General features: G+C 42.5%; 1 pseudogene; it reads right to left on the reverse strand.

Annotated features, from left to right (window-relative positions):
* Window positions 1-11,237: 11,237 nt before the first annotated feature.
* Window positions 11,238-11,686, reverse strand: LOC132673280 (small ribosomal subunit protein uS8 pseudogene; annotated as a pseudogene).
* Between the last annotated feature and the right edge of the window lie 7,240 nt (window positions 11,687-18,926).

Genomic DNA, 18,926 nt, shown 5'->3' on the forward strand with positions numbered 1-18,926 from the left:
TTTTAAAATAGACAAAATTGTTCTTGTTTTAAGGGGTATAAGACAAGGTAGGACAAGCACATAGGCCTGTAGTTCTCAGTCATGGTCCTAAGCAACCTTGGCAGTTGCTGTACTGATGTGCAGGTTGATCCAGAGCTAGCTAATCATTCAAAAACATTCACGGAATGTCTGTTACAGCCCAGCTATTGGAAACAAATTGAACTGTGAACAAGACAGTTCTTGCTTGCCCTTGAGAAGTTTATAATCTAAAGCAGTGGCATTTGAAACTTGGAATCAGAAACATGAGCCTCTCAGAGAGTGCTTATTAGAGGTGTAGAGTCCAGGCTCCACTTTGGTACAAATTATGCCTGTTCACTGGTTCCCAAGAGATGTAGTTTGTAACAAATTCTAAGCAGTGGTCTGAGAATCACACTGTGAGAAGGGTTTATTTTAGATCAGGAGTTCTCAAACTTAGCATACATCGGAATCCCTTGGAAAGCTTGTTAAAACAGATGGCTAGGCCCCACCTCCAGAGTTTCTGATTCAGTAAGTTTGGGGTGGGCCCAAAAGTTTGTATTTCTGGCAAGGGTCAGGTGGTGCCGATGCTGCTAGTTAGGAGACCTCACTTTGAGAACCATGGCTCTAGTGGATTGTCTTCTATGTGGTGCTCTCAGATGAGTGTCTGAAGCACGTGAACCATCATTTGCTATAAGGCATACTTCTGATGCACTTATTGGAAAGCATGAAGAATATGGTTAGACCCCAAAGGCTGAGAAATAGGTGTTCATATACTTACCTTGAAATTGCAGCAAGTGATAGAACATGAACTGCCCTTCCATGTCATTATATACTCATGTTCATGTTCCCTTTGCCTGGGTTTGTGTCTTGGCATACTTCCTGGTCTTCAGAATGAGCTTAGCCTTTCTACATACTCCCAGATAGAATTCGATGTGTTTTTTCAACGTGTTGTCATTCCCTCTTTGTACTTACCACATTGATTTGTAATTTAACTGATTATCATATGTATCTCCTTTTAGACTATGAGCTCTCTCTCTTTCCAGGATTCCAGTTACACTTTCTTAATATACCATATGTGTCTTAACTCGTCTTCTCTATTTTAATATTTTTGACTTTCTATGCTTTATTTTGGATAGTTTCTTCTGACCTATCATTTTCTTCCAGTAAGTCTAATCAGCGGTTAAACTTATCTGTGAACCCATGGAGACTCTGTGCTCCACTGACCATGGTTTCCCAACAAATAAGTGAAAGTTAATAGTCCTTTCTATGGTTACTTTAGTTTTCATCTTTAGCAGAGCTTTGTCTACAGAGTCTGAAATCTAGAGCGTTTTTTTGTTGGTAAGTTTTGTGACAAAATTTATTTGGCAGCAAAACCTGACCTGATGTGAGGCTCTTTGTAGACTTAATTTATTCCACGTAGTGAGACTATGCTTACGTTTGCTGTAGTATGTTTGCTTATGAGGTGCTGTCCCAGACCCCATGAGAGTGTTATGTAATACACATCGTGATTACCTAACACCTGAAAAACTGTATTCTGAAACATCTGGCCTTGGGCATTTAAGACAAGGTGTTGTAGCATTTTTGTAAAATGCTGTTAATTCTTCCATTCACTCATCCAGCATTCGCTCACTGCCTACTGTATACCAGACCCTGTGATAGGCTCTGATCGTACAAGGTCATAGACCTTGTCCTCAAAGGGTTCTCCACCCTGTGTGAGAGAAGTAAATGGAGGCAACGCATGTTCCCACAGAACCTTTCCCTATTTATTTACAAAATTGACGTGTTTTGGGGTGCCCGGGCGGCTCAGTCAGTTAAGCCTCCAACTTCAGCTCATGTCATGATCTCATGGTTCATGAGTTTGAGCCCCTCATCGGGCCCTGTGCTGTCAGTGCAGAGCCTGCTTCAGATCTTCTGTCTCCCTCTCTCTCTGCCCTTCCCCTGCTCATGCTCTTTCAGAAATAAACATTAAAGGGGCGCCTGGGTGGCTTGGTCGGTTGGGCGTCTGACTTCGGCTCAGGTCATGATCTCACGGTCCGTGAGTTCGAGCCCCGCGTCGGGCTCTGTGCTGACAGCTCAGAGCCTGGAGCCTGCTTCCGATTCTGTGTCTCCCTCTCTCTCTGACCCTCCCCCGTTCATGCTCTGTCTCTCTCTGTCTCAAAAATAAATAAACGTTAAAAAAAAAATTAAAATAAATAAATAAATAAATAAACATTAAAAACAAAAGACAAAAAAAGCCAAAATTGATCTGTCTTGCTGTTGCTGTTTGTTGATTGAGCATCTGTCCTGGCCCTAGCCTACTCCAAGCAATAGCTGTTGCTTGCATTTGTGCCCACTTCCTTTACGGACCCTTTCAGCACTAAATGCAGCATCTCCTTAGGTGTCCTGGTGCTAGCTTGCTTTGTCACTTGTATTATTTTGCAGGAGCTGTGTGACTCTGCCTTGCTCTCAACTTCTCATGTTCTCTCTGCACACACATCTTATCAGATTCTGTGGAGTGTGCCTTGCAAGTGATCCTGGTGGTAAAGCAGTCCTGGAAGATCTATGGGATGTTCCCTGGCAGGCAAACATTAAAAGGTGACCTCTAAATCACAGACCTTTACCTTGACAGTCTTTTAAAGATACGTGGACTCTTTTTTTTTTTTTTCAATATTTATTTCTGAGAAAGAGAGAGACAGAGCATGAGCGGGGGAGGGGCAGAGAGCGAGGGAGACACAGAATCCAAAGCAGGCTCCAGGCTCTGAGCTGTCAGCACAAAGCCTGACGCGGGGCTCAAACCCACAAACTGCGTTTATGACATGAACCAAAGTCAGATGCTTAGCTGAGCCACCTAGGTGCCCCCAAATTTAAACTATTTTAAAAACTTACTTGTTTTAGAAGATAGAGAGCAAGCAGGGGAGGGGCAGAGAGAGAGGGAGAGAGAGAGCCCCAAGCTGGCTCCATGCTGACAGCACAGAGCCCAACGCAGGGCTTGATCCCACAACTGCGAGATCATGACCTGAGCTGAGATCAAGAGCTGGTCGCTTAACAGACTGAGCCCCCCAGGTATCCCCGGAAATAAAAATTTCAACTATACTGACATCCCACTACTCACCCATCAGAAGGGCTTAAAAAAAAAAGACAATGACAGGTGTTGATGAGGATGTGGAGCAACTAAAACTCCCATAGACTTGCTGGAAGGAGTGAACAAATGGGCAGTAACTACTAAAGCTAAGCATATGCCTACCCCACAATCTACCAGTTCCACTAATTGGTATTAGTGCATATCCCAAGATATGTAAGAGAGATTAGTGCATCTCCCCCTCCAAAATTCATTTACTAAGGATGCTTGTAGGAGTCTTAGGATTTTTCACAGTAGCCCCAGATTGGAGACAATTCAAATGTCCATCACTATAGTAGAATGGATAAATGTGCTGTACTTTTACAATACAATTTTATAGAGCAATCAAAAGAATGAACTACTGCTGTGTTAAACAATGTGAGTGAAGTTCATAGATATAATATTAAGCAAAAGAAGCCAGACAGAAAGGAATATATACTGTGATTATATTTATATACATTTCAAGCACAGCGCCGTATGTTTTCACCCTATGAATAATGGGGAGGGGGCGGTATATTGACTTGGGAGAGTCGTGAGCAATCCTGAAGTGCTGGAAATGTTCTCTATCTTGATTTGGGTTATGTGGGTGTATACATATGGAAATTCAATGAACTATATAAGATTTCTGTCCTTTATGTATGTTACACCTGAATTAAAAAAATATTATGAATTAAAAATATTATGAATTTAAAAAATACCCATTATAATGGACAGAACCACTTACAAGGAGGGATAGACCAGTCCACGGTTTAACAAGAGGTATTTTACATACCTCTCTTAGTGACTGATAGGACAAGTGGGTTTTAGAAATCAGTAAGGATGTAGAATATTTAAATGACATGATCAGCAAATCTGACCCAATGGACACATAGGGAACATGGCACCTAACAACTGAAGAACACACATTCTCTTCAAGCTTACACTGAACATTTACAAAGCTGGCCATATGTGGGTCCATAAAGCAAGTCTCAACAAATTTCAAAGGATTAAAATCATTTAGAGTATGTTGGCCATAGGACAATTAAGGTAGAGATCAGTTAAAAGTGGTAATTAGAACACTCCATATGTTTGGAAAGTAAGAACTACACTTACAGGTAGTTACAGGTCAAAGAAGAAACCACATGGGTGGGAAAAATTATTTTAAATGGGCAATAATAAAAATACATATTGAACTTATGAAATACAGCTAATGCTATGCTTGGAGGGAAACGTATACCCTTAAATGCATATAGCAGAAAAGAAGAAAGACTAAAATGAGTGAGTTAAGTACCATCTCAAGAAGCTAGAAAGTGAACTTAATCACGTTAGTCTTTACCATTCCTATACCTTTTCAGTGCATGTGTGGAAATGTATTATAATTTCCAATTTACTAGCTCTCACTGGAAACTGAAATCTGTGAGTTCCTTGGGTTCAGGGATGATATCTCATTTTTTATAACCCCAGCGCCTATATTAAGTGCCTGGCATGTGGTTGATACTTGTTTGAACTGAACTGGGTTCATCATCAGTGCCTTTGGGCTTTTAGAAATCCAGAGTCTCAGACTCAAGCACTTGCAAAAGCCAGACAGGTGATGTGATGAGCGAGGCAGACCAGAGAGCACGCGCCCCATCTGGAGGGAGGACCGCAGCTGCTTGGCCCTAGTTGGTTGTCGCTGTGGGAGAATGTTGGCCTGAGAGGACTAGATCTCTCCATTTGTTGTTTATAAGAAGGCAGAAATTCAGATTTTGATGTGAAATCTCCATTTTTAAAGTGTTGGAAACTAATTTAAAAAATTGGGCAAGTGCCAAACCAAACGACATGGCCCTTTGGCTGCCAGTTTTCAACCTCTGTTTTATTTCACACCTTAAGCAGTAGGAATGTGTTTCATGTCTAAATGTCCCAGCCCACAGACTCTTAAGTAGCCTCTTCCATCAAGTGTATTTCTGACTGAACAGAAGGGACATGGCAGCTTCCTAATTGGATTTCTGGGTCATATCTGTAAGAAGTTTGCAGGGTTCTTTAAAGCCTTCTTTGTAGTTGGCTGTTTACCCCAGCTGAATCAGACGTGTATTCATTCCCAAAGATTTTTTTTCCCTCCTTTTGTTGTAATATTCTTAATGATGCATTCTGACTTTTTCACTCTGTTTTCTACACATTTGTCACCACTTCTGCTTTTGGATCTTCATGCTGGAAAATCTGAGGCTTACATGGAAGATTGATTTTTAATGCCCCTTGCGTTGTTTTTCAGCTGTAACATTTGCATGCAATTATGACATTTTAAAAATAGGAGACCACGGGGTTTGAAAAAAAGATTCTTCTGGGCAGATGAGCAAATGGAAAGGCCGGCCTTTAATTTTGTTAACATCCCAATTACATCGTGGTAACCCTTGTGACGATTTCTGTCCCTTGTAATGCAACACCTGGTTTTTGTTCCAGGGACAGGGACCAAGCCTGGCTGACTCAACCCTTGCTCAATCATGAAAGAGTTGGCTGGAGAGCTCTGGTTTTCCACTGACCAGCAGAGGTCACTATTTCAAAGTTGTTAAAGGAGAGATGTCTGCAGTCCACACCACTTCTCATTTGTTTAGGGGGGAGATTTATTTTTTTCTGTATTTTCTAAATGTTCTTTTAAAATCGATTGTTTTAGTATCTTACATTTGAAAGTGCTGATGGCTTGAGTGGGATTCTGTAGATAGATGCTCATAGAGCAGTAACTGCTACCATTTATTGAGCACCTGCTGGGTGCTGGACAACAGGGTCCATACTCCATACACATTATCTTTAATAGCCATTTATCTGTCAGGGTTATGTCGTTTACCTCAGTTTTCTAGGAGAGGAGGCTGAGGCGAGAAATGACACGATTTGCCCAAGGACACACAGGTAATAGAGATGGGATTCAGATGCATGGAGATCTGTCTTCAAAGCCAGGCTCTTAATTTTCTTGGGAGCTGTACTTCCCACCCCACCCCCCCACTCCCCCCCGCCCCAGGAAGGAATATTTTATCATCTTGAAGAAACAATCCCCAAGAATGTGTGAGAGGAGTATGTAGTTTTGAAGCAAAACCTTAGAAATCGCTTGCTATTTTTCCTTTGCAAATTTCAGCCTGTGATTTTCTTGCAGAATCTAGACTTTACTCCTTGTCTTCTTTGAAACGGAACTGTGATGCTCTGTCAGGCTTTGCTCCTTCTCCTCGTGAAGATGGAACATTGTCTCCAAATATGTCTCAAGCTTAAGGCTTATTTAGTTGAATCAAGTTTAGTAATGAGAATTCTTATTTCAATGTACAAGTCCAATGGAAAACTTCCTAACTTTGGACAGAAGTACTGTTTGTGAATGAAAAGATAAATCTGTTTTAGTGGACTTTTATTTATTCGTGTTTTAAAACATGAATAAGTCACCAGGATTTTCCCCAAAGCTAGACAGTTATGAGAGGACAGCTGTGTCCATCACCAGATAACGAGTGGTCAGTTTGCCCCGCCTTGTTCTCACTGAAGAGGTCATGTGAGAACAGTAAGAAAAGCTTTGTATCTTTTGGGCTGCTATAAAAGGACACTGGGTTCTGGAGTCAGCCTTACAAATTGGCCTGGTATACTGAAGTCCATCATTCTTATTTCAAAAATTTTAATGTTTTTGTGGTTGCTATTAACTATGATAATAATAACAATTATTGTTATTATTAGGACAGAAGACCATATTACCCTTTTAGATCTTCTTAAATAATAAGATGGAACTGGCTTATTTTGTTTGTCAGCAAATATTTGACACGTTTTCATACGGATAGCAAGTAGCTCAGAGTAGGCAAACTAAGGCTGTAGTTGGAGGAGATAGGCAATGAATATAAACCAACGTCACGTGATGGTGAGTATTCTGAAAAGCAAGTAGATAAAGCAAGTAGGTAGTAACTAGCAGAGTGCGTCCATTTTAGGTGGGGAGGTCAGGGAAGGCCTTCCTGGTAAAGTGATGTTTGGCCAGATAAGTGGGAGAAAAGTCCCAGAAAGCAGGACCCCAATACCAGAGTGCGCTTGATAAGTTCAAGGGATAGCAAAGAGGGCAGAGTGGCTGGGCACAGTGGGGGGTGGCAGAGGTGAGGTCAGCGACGTAGGAGAGGACCAATCCATGTCCGGACTGGTAGGCTACAATAAGGACTTTGCTTTTACTCTGAGTCAGAGGCAACCATTGGAAAGTTCTGAGCAAAGGAGTAACTTGGGCCCACTTATGTTTTTTCAAAATTCAATCTGTCTGTTCTGTGGAAAGTAGACTGGGGAGAGGGGGTGGCTGGTAAGAATGAAAGCAGGGAGACTACTTAAGAGGCTACTATATTGTCTGGTTCTGTTTCCTGAAAATACAGTGATGTGCTGAAAGCCAACTAAAGTTTTTATGGGAGAGCACTTGCCCAGTAATGAGAGTGAGGAAGGGGTATAACTTAGTGGCCTGGTAATTGCGGCAACGTGGCTTCCAGAAACCACCATTAAGGATGAGGGATGCCTTGGGCCACCCAGGGGAAGTTCCAAAGTTGAAAACTGCAACTTCCAAATGCTTGACCTCTCCCTTCCCTTCCATCTCTGTCGCCCCCGTCACCTGGGCCTGTCAGGTTAACTTCCTAAATAAAGCTGCATTTAGCCACTTCTGTCCGTCCCCACCAACCCTGGCCACCTGAGTCCAGGCTCCCCAGCATTGCTCTTTGGGACTTGGCCTGATGATTCTGACAGCATCTGCACTTGCCTCTTTCTCAATCCACTTTCTACACAACAGGTAGAATGGTATTTTCAGAGCAGATCTGATTATGTGAGTCTCCAGCCTGAAATTCTTCATCAATTTTGGATCCAGCCCTTTCCCTTCCCTGGCCTCATCTGGGGCCTCCCCTCCCCTCGCTCACTGGCTTCCATTCACACTGCCCTTCTTTTGCTGCCTGGAAGGGATCTTCGTTCCTCTCATCTCAGGGCTTTTTGCACATGCTCGGCCATCTGCTGGAAAGCTCCTCCTCAGCTCTGAGACCAGTGACTTTGTTTCCTCCAAGATTCCATCTGAATCGTCACCTCCTCAGGGAAGCCTTCTGTGACCCTTTAGACTTCATCAAGCCCCCAACACCCCTGCCTACTTCACAGCCTCTCATCACATGGGGCATTTCTCCTTCAGGACCTTATATCTTTGTTCAATTGTATGATTCACGTACGTGCATGGATTTGTATGATTAGTTGAATACTTTCTGTCCACTACCAGTTGGAAGCTCCATGAGTCTCTGGCTCCTTAGAACAGATCCTGGGCATGGTAGGTGCTCAGTCAATATTGTTGGATCAAGATGGATGGGAATGTGCATACACTACCTCTGATCTCTCAGAATGAGTTTCTGGAGGGTCTTCACGTCCTTTGGCAACTCCTTAATTCACTCTATTAACTTACGCATCTATTCAACCATAATTCACTGAGTGTGCATGGACACCAGGCACATACCAGGTGCTCAGTACCAGGGCTAGAGTGGCACATAGAACAATTCCTGCCCCAAAAGAGCTGGGGGCACTCAGAAGGCTTTCAGCTAGGAGAGCAACATGGTGGGATTAGTAATTTACAAAGACCACTCTGGCTGCAGGGAGGAGGTTGGATTGCAGGGGCCAGGCAGGAGACCCAGTATGGGAAGCTGGTCCAGTGATACAGACTAGAGATGATGAGGCCTGGTGAAGGCCACAGTGTGGAGATGGAGAGAAGGAGCACTTACAGGAAGTACACGGGAGGTAGGAATTACAGACCTTGGAGTCTAGATGTGGGTGGAGGGAGAGAAGGAGCCTGGGATAACCCCTAGGATCCCAGCTTGATGGTGCCATCATTCATGTAAGAGAAAACAGGAGGAGAGGAGAAAGGAGAAGGAGGGGGTGGGGAGAAACTTGGCTTAAGCCATTTATCAGTTTCTATTTGTAGAGAGAGTTTGATGAGCCTAAGGCGTCATTTAGAAGAGACTCCACTTTTAGGAATAACCGACTTGACTCTGTTTTTAATTTACATACAGTAAAATTCACTGTGTACAGATCTAAGGGCTTTGATAAATGCATAGAGTCGTGTAAACACTGCCACAATCAAGATACAGAACAGTTCTATCGTGGCCCTTCTTCCCCCAAATTGCCTCATTTCTTGTAGTCAGATCTTTTCTAACCCTTAACTCCTGGAAATTGTTGATCTGTTCTTTATAATTTTGCCTTTTCCAGAATGTTACATCAATGGAATCATACAGTATGTAGTTTTTTGAGTCTGGCTTCTTCTTCTTCTTTTTTTTTTTTTTTAAGGTTTATTTATTCATTTTGAGAGTGTGGGGTGGGGAATGAGTGGGGGAGAGGCAGAGAGAGGGAGGAGAGAGAGAGAATCCCAAGCAGGCTCCTCACGGCCAGTGCAGAGCCTGATGCAGGGCTGGAACTCATGAACCGTGAGTCTGGATCATGACCTGAGCCAAAATCAAGAGGCAGATTCAACCTACTGAGCCACCCTAGGCACCCTGAGTCTGGCTTCTTTTACTCAGCATGATACATCTGATTCATCCATGTTGTTATGTATGTCAATAATCAACTTTATGTTACTGTTGAATAGTATTTCATTCTGTGCATTTACCATGGTTTATCTGCTCTGCAGTTGAGGAACATTTGGTTTTCTATTTTTGAGGATTACAAACAATGTTCCTAAAAAATCTTTGTGTACAGGTTTTTGTGTAAACCTAGATTTTCATTTCAAACTGGGAAAGAGGTTGCTAGCTTGTATGGGTTGTATGGCAAGTATTATGTTTAACTTTGTAAGAAAATATCAAACTTTTCCAAAGTGGTTGTGCCTTTTTGCATTTCTACCAGCAATTTATGTGAGTTTCACTTGCTTTACATCCTTGCCAGCATTTGAAATTTTTAAAATTTTATTTTTAAATTTAAAATTATAACCATTCTAATAGATGTGTAATGGTATTGCAGTGTGTTTATCATTTGCATTCCCTCATGACTAATGATGATGAACATCTTTTTATGTACTTATTTTGCATATTTTCTTTGGTGAAGTATCTGTTCAGATCTTTTGCCCATTTAAAAACGTTGGTTGTTTTCTTTTTATTAAGTTGTAAGAGTTCTTCAGAAATTCTGAATGCAAGTCATTAGTTGGATATATGATTTGCAAATATTTTCTTCCTGTTTGTGGCTTGTCCTTTCATTCTCTTAATAGTGGCTTTTGAAGAGCAAAAATTTTAATTTTGCATCATATCTAATTACTTTTCCCCTAATCTGAAGTCACAAGTATTTTCTTCTCTATTTTCTTCCAGAAGTCGCAGCTTTGCATTTTGATCCATTTTGAGTTAATTTTTTATAGCGTGTGATGTATAGGCTGAGGTTTGTTTTTTTGTATATGTATATTCAGGTGCGCCAGCACTATTTGTTGAAAGACTGTCCTTTCTCCACTGAATTGTTTTGTACTTTTGACAAAATCTCTTCGCCATATGTGGGTTCCATAGAATATGGAATATTCTGTTCCATTAATCTATGTGAATATCCTTTTGCCAGTATCACACTGCCTTGATTTTTTAAAATATAATTTATTGTCACACTGTCTTGATTATTATAGCTTTATAGTGAGTTTTAAAATCAGGTATGAGTCCTCCATCTTTTTCTTTTTCATAACTGTGGCCATTCTAATTCCTTTGGTTTTCCAAATAGGTTTTTCAAACCAGCTTGTTGCTTTCTATTAAAAACAACAACAACAACAACAACAACAACAACAACAACAAACTCCTGCTGGCATTTTGATTGAAGTTGTGCTGAATTTATAGATTAATCTGGGGAGAATGGACATCTTAATAATATTTAATTTTTCAAATGATGAATAAAGTATACCTCTTTTGTTTATTTAGATCTACTTTGCTTTAATCAGAGTTTTGTAGTTTTCAGCATATCTATTCTGCACGTATTTGTTAGATTTATATCTAACTATATCTTTAAAAAAAATTTTTTTTTACTGTTTACTTATTTTTGAAGGAGAGACAGAGCATGAGCCTGTAAGGGGCAGACACACACACACACACACACACACACACACACACACACACAGAATCTGAAGTATGCTCCAGGCTCTGAGCTGTCAGTACAGAGCCCGACACAGGGCTTGAACTCACCAACTGAGATCATGACCTGAGCCGAAGCTGGACGCTCAACCGAGTTTTTTTTTTGTCCATTGAGGCATTTTATTTGCATGTATGTATTCCATCCCTAGAAAAAAAATCCCAGGATTTTTTCCCCCTCCTGTGTGTTTTCATCTTGCTTCTTCATGGTTCATGATGCCAGCTGAGGTTGTCAGTACAATGAAACCAAGCTGGTGACACGGGAACAGATTATTCTGCCATTTTTCTAGATCTTTAAGTTGTACAGCAAACCTGGGGCTGATCACTCCACACTTGTTTAACCTGCCTGTGAGGTTCACAACAATTTTCCCAGCTCTGTGATCATCAGTGATTTCCAATTTGCCAATGTAACCGTGCTCCATCATCCCAGTTAGAAACCGGATGATGACTTTGGAGCATGGCCTAATAAGGCCCTGGCGTTTGTCTCTCCTGTCACGTTAATGCTCTTGACAGCATCTGCCAGGATGTTCATGCTCACTGTTATGGTGACATCGGAAGATGGGGAAAAGAGAATGGGCAAAATTAAAAAAAAAATTCTAGTGGTTTATTGCTAGTATATATAAACGTGATGGATTTTTCTATATTAACCTTGTATCCTGCAACCTTGATAAACTCATCATTTATTAGCTCTAGGAGGGTTTTTGGGATAGTTTCCATGGGATTTTATACATCGATGATAATGTTGCCTGCCAAAAGAGAATATTAGTTCTTACTTTCCAACTTTTTTCCCCTTGCCTTACTGCACTTGCTTAGGACCTCCAGTGTCATTGCTGAATAGGAATAGTGAAAGCAGATATCCTTATTTGTTCTTAATCTTAGGGGAAAATCATTCATCTTTTACCACTAAGTATAGTGTAAATGTGTGATGGTAGGTTTTGTTTTTGTAGATGCCCTTTTTCTAGTTAAGAAAGTTCCTTCCTATTCCTACTTTCAGTTGGTTCTTATTCTCCCTAATCATATTTGAGATTTTATCTAGAACCTCTTTATTGGTCCTTTATGACTGTGTTTCATATTAGGATTCTTCAGGGGTTTTTCTTTGTTCTAAAAAAGAGCATCTTTGGGATGCCTGGGTGGCTCAGTCAGTTGAGCGTCCAACTCTTGATTTCGGCACAGGTCATCATCCCAAGGTGGTGAGATCAAGCTCCGCGTCAGGCTCCACACTGAGCATGGAGCTTATTTGGGATTCTTTCTCTCTCTTTCCCTCTGCCCCTTTCCCCCATCCATGTGTACGTGCTCTCTCTCTAATAATAATAATAATAATAATAATAATAATAATAATAATATGATAACAAAGCATCTTCAAGTTAATAAAAGAAGTCTAGAAGTTGTAAAAGAAGTATGTTGGGTATTTCATTTATCATCATCATGACTTTTCATTTTCTGGTGATTTGATCTTTTTCCACCTTCTCATTGAGTCTCCACAGAAGCCCTGGTGAGTCAGGGACTGTCATCTTTATTTGGCAGATGCAGTGTCAAGGAACCGGGGATGGTGACTTGGTCAGGTCCCTCAGCTTAATAGCACCAGAGCTACAACCACTAAAGAAGTCATTCTATGGACTGTCCTCAATGAAAGCCCCAAAGGGCAGTGAAGGAAACCCAAGCTTTGTACTCAGGCACACAATCTTTAATTTTAATTAAGTCAAAAATTTTTATTGCAGTAAAATTCATGTAACATAAAATTAACTACTTAAAAGTGAGTAATTCAGTGGCATTTAATACATTCACAGTGCTGTGCAACCATCATCTTTATCTAATTCCCAAAATTTTTCCTTAGCCTAAAAGAAAACCTGTAGCCATTAAGCAGATAATCCCCATTAGCCCCTGGCTACCACCAATCTGCTTTCTGTTTCTACGGATTTACCTATTAAGAATATATCGTACAGGGGGCGCCTGGGTGGTTCAGTCAGTTAAGTGTCTGACCTCGGCTCAGGTCATGATCTTGCAGTCCGTGAGTTCGAGTCTCGCATTGGGCTATGGGCTGACAGCTCAGAGCCTGGAGCCTGCTTCTGATTCTATGTCTCCCTCTCTCTCTGCCTCTCCCCCACTCACATTCTGTCTCTCAAAAATGAATAAATGTTAAAAAAAAAAAAAGAATATGTCATATGGGGCACCTGGGTGGCTCAGTCAGTTGAGTGTCCGACTTTGACTCAGGTCACCATCTCACAGTTCGTGAGTTTGAGCCTGGCATTGGATCTGTCTGCCGTCAGCACAGAGCCCGCCTCAGATCTTTTGTCCCCCTCTCTCTCTGCCCCTCCCTCATTCACGGCCAGTCTCTCTCTTTCTCTCTGTCAAAAATAAATAAACGTTAAAAAAAAGATATAAGTGGAATCCTTTTGTGTCTTGAGGTTCATCCAGGTTGTAACATGTAACAGTACTTCATTCCTTTTTAAGGCTGAATAGTATGCCATTTGTGTGTGTGTGTGTGTGTGTGTGTGTGTGTGTGTGTACAGTTTGTTTGTTCATTCATCCTGGTGAACATTTGGATTGTTTCCACAGCAGTGTTCTTTTGGGTAGATGGTTAGGAGTGGAATTGCTGGGTCATATGGTAATTCTATGTTAAAATTTTTGAGGAACCATCAAACTATTTTCCACAGTGGCTGAACCATTTTACATTCCTACCAGAAATATATGAAGGTTCCAATTTCTCTACATCCTCACCGACACGTGTTGTTTTTTTTGATTATAGCCATCCTAGTGGGTGTGAAGTGATACCTCATTGTAATTTTGATTTGCATTTCCCTAATGACTAATAAGGGTGAGCATCTTTTCATGTACTTGTTGACCATTTGTACATCTTCTTTGGAGAAATGCCTGTTCAAGTCCTTTGCCCGTGTTTTAACTGGATTGTCTTTTTGCTGTTGGGTTATATGAGTTCTTTATATACTCGGGATACCAAACACTTATCAAATGTATGATTTGCAAATATTTTCTCCCATTCTGTACGTTGTCTTTTCACTATCTTCATAATGTCCCTTTGATGCACAAAAGCTTTTAATTGTGTTGAAGTCCTTTTTTTCTTTTTTAAATTTTGTTGCTTCTGTTTTGGGTTTCACATCTAAGAATCTATTGCCAAATCCAAGGTCACAAAGATTACCCCTACATTTCCTTCTAAGCATTTTATGGTTTTTAGCTCTTGCATTTAGGAACATTTGAGTTACTTTTTGTAGATGGTATGAGATGGGGATTCAACTCATTCTTTTGCATATGGATATCCAGTTGTCCCAGGACCATTTGTTGAAGAGACTATGTTTTTCTCAAATGATTCGTCTTGGGACTCTTGACTGAGAACTTTAGTAAATCACTTAATTTGGAACTACCTACAAAATGGGAAAGAGAATCTCTCTCTCAGAGTTTTCAGGATAAAATGAGATCACATATGAAGAGTGTCAGCCATACTATCTGGCACATAGTAGGTTCCCCAGTGAATGTTAATTCTTCTCTTGCTGCAAGAAATAGAGGCAGGGTAAGCAGTGTAGCATTCATCACCGCTATTCCTTCTCCTTTTGCATATCTCCAGGACACAGGAGACCCTCAGATACACAGAAATGTCTATTTTTGCCTCAACCATTTGCTGAGTATATTCTTAAGACCGTGTACAAAGATGGTGAGTGGGGAAGTCATGATAGGTTGAAGAAGCACTTAGCTAGAAATGCAGTTAAGCAAATGGAGTAGTGGTCAGTCTTTAATAATTCAATCAGCATTCCATAAACATTTATCTAGTACTGACTTTGTGCTAGAATCTGTTCTAGGTTCTGGAGTTACAAAGGCAAAAGGCTGCCCCTGCTCTCAGAGAGGTCTCACTCTAGATGAAGAGAGAGACTGTTAAATAGGTAGTTTTAAAACAGTATAAGTTCTGAGATGGAATGAAGTAGAGATTTCTGTAAGAGTGTATGGGAAGAAAATAATTATAGCCAGAGGATTCCAACAAGGCTTCTGGTAAAAGTGACACTTGAGCTGTGTATCAAACAATTCACAGGAAGGAGTATGAAGAAGGACAGGAGGGAAAAATGTTAGCATAGTAAGCATCATATACAAAACCATGAAGACATGAGTATATGTTCTGGGTTCTAGGTGATGAAAAATATTCTAGGGTTCCTGGAACATAGGATAGGGCCAAATGGTACAATGAGAAAATGGTTTGACTTTATTTAGATGGCTGTTGGGATCTATTTTTTGTTTGTTTGTTTGTTTTTTTGTTTAAAAAAAATTTTTTTTAATGTTTATTATTGAGAGACAGAGAGACACAGAGTGTGAGCAGGGCAGGGGTAGAAAGAGGGAGAGACACAGAATCTGAAGTAGGCTCCAGGCTCTGAGCTGTCAGCATAGAGCCCGACACGGGGCTTGAACTCACAAACTGCGAGATCATGACCTGAGCCAAAGTCAGTTGCTTAACCCACTGAGCCACCCAGGTGCCCCGGGATCTATTAATAATCATTGCCCTAAATAGGGAAATGATGTGATCAAATCTGTGCCTCAGAGATGGACAGAGGGACCTGTAGGGAAAATGGATGCTAGGGAAGAAGATGAGGCTGAGGCAGGAAGAAGAGTTGGGAAGAAATGTTGGTGTGTGTGGGGGGGGGGCAGGGAGGGTGGGATTGTTAAGTGGATTAATGGCAAATCAAATATGGGAGTGTGGGAGAAGAGGGACCTAGGCTGGGTCTCAGACTTCTAACATGGGAGACTTGACCATGGGGACATTCATCTAGGTAGTTACAGGAATGAAGACTTAAGTCAGAGAAGAAAACATGATGTTTGCTTTTGCAGATGGATCCTGATGGAGATATCTAGTAGACAGGCTGTATGTGGGACTAGAAGGGCAAAAGTGGGTTTGAGCTGGAACACTGGTGAGTATAAAAAACACACATTATTGTCTGGCCTGCTAAAAGGAGAAGTGGGTTTTATTCGTTTTGCTTGGTTTTGTTCTTGACTATTAAAATATGAATGAGTTTTATTTTCGTACCAAAACTATAAAGAAAAGAAATATAGCTCATACTCTTAATACTCAAATAACCCCTACTGAAAGAGAGGGAGGATAATATATACTGTTAGAAAATACTAACAGTTCAGAAGAGCAAAAAATGAAAAGTACAGGATTCCCTGCCCCCGCCCCGTCCTTCATTCCCTTAACCACTGTTAACACGGCCTTGTATTTCCTTCTAGGAAAAAACCCGCATGCACCCACTGGATTCTGTATATCCCCAAAGGACTCCTGCGGTATACAAGTGTTTAAGAGGCCTATTTTATTGAGCAGATTAACCTTCTCATTACTTTGTCAGGCTTTACAAACCCATCTGTCCTGGTGGGGTGGAGCTGTGAGCTCACTGGAGGAAGGGCAGGATCTCCATTTCTCTACTTCAGGTGTGGGGGCTGGCTCAGGGTGGGTTCCCAATAAAGAGTAAGTGAATGAGCTGTTGGTGCACCTTGGAAATTGGAAGAGCCTTTGCCTGAAGTTCTAGTTGATTCAGTGACTTATTCAGCAAATGTTTTCATCGTCCTAAGTGTGCAATGCTGTATGTGAGTGTGCGTGTGTGTGTGTGATGTGTGTGTGTGTGTGTGTGTGTGTGTGGTGAGGAGGGAAGGCAGAGGACTCGGCTGAAGGGCAAAACTGGAAAGGCCAGCCATCTTCTTCCACCTGTCTTGATTTTGAGGTCCAGAGTGAGACTGTGATTTGCAAAAGCCACGTGGCCTATTGGCGGTACTTCCGAAGCAGGGTGTGTGGAGTAGCATGTAGTGGTGTGTCGGGAGGGCTTACTGAGCTACTCTTGCTCCTTTCTACCCCTTCCCCTCCTACCAAAAAAGTAGCAACAATCCCTGACTCCAAATCCCTGGACAGAGGCAACACCTTGAGATGCCCTATACAACCCTTGGCCCTTGACCTATGTGTCACAGACAGGTTGGTTGACATCCTATACCTAATAGAGGCAACTGGCTGGCATCGAAGTGAGGAAGCCTGGATGCTGGTGCCACACCCAGTCACATCCTCTCTCCTTTGAATGTGGGGGTAGTCTAACTAAATCTCCAAGGTCCTTCTTAGCGCTATTGCTCTCTAATTGTAAGATGCTATATTTAGTCAATTACAGGAAATCAGATTTTGGAATTCTAGGATTCTAAAATCCTGGTTTCCCAAGATTCCAGGGATGCTGCTTGAGGTCTCTTACTCTGTGCAGAATCGTCTATTGTGAGACCTGACTTGTGTCATAGGGAGGGGTTCCATATACATTTTTCAACTTGAGAGCAGGGCCAAAGAGGTCAGACCGCTCCCTTCAGAGAGTGTGAAGCCAGACAGGTCCCTTGGAGCCTGCCCAGGTCCCTAGCAAACAGTGCAGAGGGGGTGAACTGAGATGAAATGCAGAGACCACCTCAGGGGCCCCACTGGGCCCTTCCAGTAGCCCTGGCAAATAGTCCAGTCCAGCTTAACAGCCCGGTTTTGTACAGGAGGAAACTGAAATTCGGAGAAGGGAACTGAGCCACTGCTACCGGTCACCCTGAAGTCCTGTTTGTGCGGTGTTCTTTCTATACATTGGACAGGGATCCCTGAGACACTACTGTCTGTGAGGAGCCCGGAATGCAGGCGAACCGGGTTCCAGGCCCGGAAGGGACTTAGAGGAATGCGTCTAAGCCTTTACAAGTCTGTGAAGATCTGGGAGCTTGCTAAAAAATCTGGGCGCTGGGGCTCTGTCCCCAGACAGATTTACAGATTTAATTAGAAAATATCGGGGCACCTGAGTGGCTTAGTCGGTTGAGCCACCCACTCTTGATTTTGGCTTAGGTCATGATCTGGAGGTTAGTGGGACTGAGTCCTGCCTCCAGGTCTGTGCTGACTGCACAGAGCCTGCTTGGGATTCTCCCTGTTCCTGCTCTCTCTCTCTCAAAACAAATAAATAAACATTGTGTTTTGAAAAAGAAAATATTGACCTGGGCATCTGTTTCTGTTTGTCTTTTTTTTTTTTTTTTTTAAACAAACATCTTTACCTTTCTAATTTTTTTAAGTAAGCTCTACGCCCAAAGTGGGGCTGGAACTCACCATCCTGAGGTCAAGAGTCACATGCTGTACTGACCGTGCCAGCCAGGCGCCCCTGTTTTTGTTTGTCTTTTAAATTTGGAGTTTGAGACCCTCTAGCCTGGACTCTAGGGTGAAAAACACCACAGAAACGAAAACGTTAAGAAAAGTGGTCTGAGATCCCTGAGTTTGCGTCCCAACGTTGCCGCTGACTGGCTTATGAAATGCGTGCAAGTGAGCCGCTTGGATCCTGCAAGAAAACTTTTAAAGCACTTTTCACATCTGTTACCTCCGCGTGTAGGTTTCGCCGGTCCCATTTGGTAAGGAGAAAACTGACCTCGGAGGAGGGAAGGGTCCTGACTCAGTCGCTGGGACAGGCGGGGACACAGCCTGGCTCTCCTGACGCCCAGTGCACTCCGCCGCCCGGCCAGTCCAGCTCGGACGACAGAGCCCAGCCTCTCCCGCCTGCGGCGCCGCCCTGCCCGGCGAGGCGGCCGGAGGGCAGCGGACAGCGCAGGGCTCCGGCAGCCGCCGCCTGTCAAACCCTCCGCCCAGCCCCGCGCCGGGCCCTGCCCAGGCCCCCCAGGCAAGGAGGCCCCGCCCTCGCGCCGCGATTGGTCTCCGCGAGGCAGCCGCAGCTAGCCAGTGGCTGGAGCGGCTGTCTGGCAGGTCGGAGCCCCGCCCCCTCCCGGGATGCCGCTCCGCAGGACGCCGCGGC

The sequence above is a fragment of the Panthera onca genome, chromosome C1, assembly GCF_046562875.1.
Source record: "Panthera onca isolate mPanOnc1 chromosome C1, mPanOnc1 haplotype 2, whole genome shotgun sequence".
Taxonomy (NCBI): Eukaryota; Metazoa; Chordata; class Mammalia; order Carnivora; family Felidae; genus Panthera; species Panthera onca.